The sequence below is a fragment of the Chamaea fasciata genome, unplaced genomic scaffold, assembly GCF_029207755.1.
Source record: "Chamaea fasciata isolate MVZ Bird 193981 ecotype frontalis unplaced genomic scaffold, bChaFas1.0.hap1 SCAF_6, whole genome shotgun sequence".
Lineage (NCBI taxonomy): Eukaryota > Metazoa > Chordata > Aves > Passeriformes > Sylviidae > Chamaea > Chamaea fasciata.
Genome location: NW_027094091.1, coordinates 4,866,806 through 4,868,697, shown reverse-complemented (window position 1 = coordinate 4,868,697; position 1,892 = coordinate 4,866,806). Strand labels below are relative to the sequence as shown.

Below are 1,892 nucleotides of genomic sequence, written 5' to 3'. Positions count from 1 at the left end.
CTCCAGGCACCACCTGAAAGGAAAACCAGCTGCCCCAGCTCACCCAGTAAACCAAAGGTGGGAAAATGTGACTCCCTCAGCACAGCCTATAGTCACATCTACTCAGCCTGGGCCAGTGACTCTGACAATTTTGCTGCTGAGATCCCCTGCAGGAGGGAGAATACTGAATACACATTGTCAAAATGCCTTTTAGCATTAGCGGGATACTCTGCTCCAGGCAGAGGAGGATACATTCAAAGCCTTAAGCTGTTCCAGGCTTCACAGAGCAGCAGACAGCAAAATACATGTGGCTGCACTGGGACACGTTGTTTTCAAAGCCTGTGTGATAGCACCAAGTGGCATAAATCAGAATTACCTGTCACAAACTCTATGTCTCCGTGGCCATTTCTCCAGTCGCGGCTGAGCAGCAGCTCAGATTCTCTGAGACAGTAGTTATATTGGAAAGAAGGCAAAGATGTAGCAGTGCAGGAGATGGTAAAAAAAGCACTGATGCCTGAAAAAAATGTTAAAATGCATACCTCTAGAAAGTAGTGCCGGGGATGTGTTAGGGCAAGAACATGAGGGGCTTTCCTGCTTCCTGAGAACCCAGAGCTGGCTCCAAGCGCTGCTTCCTTTAGCATCAACTTCACATTTTGGCTTTTGTGTATGAAGAAGTGGAGGACTCTGCCCCAACGTGCACTTTCTGCAGCCCCGGGGTGTCCAGTGTTTCTCTGAAACACTCTGCAAAGTTAAAGCTCAGCCCATCCCCAGGGAACTTGTGGAGCAAGGCCAGCAGCACATCCTCCTGGAAGCAGCTAATGACTGAGCTGCTAAATACTTCACATTCCTCATGGACACCAATCCAGACTCGAAGATGCACTGGAAACCTGACACAGAGGTTACTCAGCATAAGACATTTGCCTCAGGAAACTCTTCTGAATAGCAATAAGTCAAGTCAAAACCTCAGTCCAGACCTTACCTCCATATCCAAGCCATATCCTGACCAGATTCAACAGCCTGAATGTGGGGAGTCACAGCCTAGGGACTCTGCCTGTTTGAATCCCAACCCTTTGGCTCTGTGTTCCTGGTGCTGAGTTATTGCCCACCTGTGGTATTTAAAGGTCTTTTTCCTAATTGCATTCCACAGCTCCAGCTTCTGTTGGGGTGCCATCCTCCTCTCCAAATGTCTCTGCCTGCCTTGGTTTAAGTAACTCCTTGCAAGACACTCTAACCAGGCTTGTCTTAAAACAAAGGTAGATGTTAGTTTCTTTTCACCCTCCAGTACGAGTGAACAGGTTGGCAGTGGCTGGCTTGGACTTAGCACTGCCAGACAAGTTCTGGGCATTGTGCTATGGTAACTGAACAACATCCCATGGCTCTTAGAAGTATTTTACGTATAGGAGGTCAAGATAATAAAAGCATACTTTGTAGAGTTCAACACTAGCTACTGAAAACAAAAGATGTTGCTGAAAAGTTAAGTCAAAAGTAATTTGTCCATGAACACAAGGTTTGGTGCTGGGATCAAGGTGCCAGGGCTCACAGCTGCTACCCCAGACCTGCTGCTCCAGTACTTGGGGGTCAGAGGCTGAGAGTTGCTGTATTTTCAGAGAGAAGTCCTGTTCTTAGCTGGATTCAAGCACAGAGAAATCAGGACAACAGCTTCATAAATTCATTTCCTTCTACTTGTCTCACTCATCATTGACTTGTTCCCACACTTTCTGACAGCCTCTAGCATCATTTTTCTTTTCCCCACAGACTTCTGTGCTACTTCTGTGCAGAGGTAAGCTCATGTAAGAGAGGCTTAGACAGAAAGAAAAACAAAGAGCCAAGGTCCATATTTTAAGTGTTATTGAATACATTCTGGTATCACTTATTTCTTAGGACAAGAAATCATTTGTGTATGTCAAAAACCT

At 46.0% G+C, this 1,892-nt stretch overlaps 1 long non-coding RNA gene across 1 annotated transcript; it reads right to left on the bottom strand.

Annotated features, from left to right (window-relative positions):
- Positions 1-324: 324 nt before the first annotated feature.
- LOC136290504 (uncharacterized) lies at positions 325-1,045 on the bottom strand. The gene is made up of 3 exons (XR_010721157.1): positions 959-1,045; positions 519-866; positions 325-420 (listed from the first exon to the last, which is right to left on the bottom strand). It is a non-coding gene; the product is annotated as an uncharacterized lncRNA (long non-coding RNA).
- Positions 1,046-1,892: the final 847 nt, after the last annotated feature.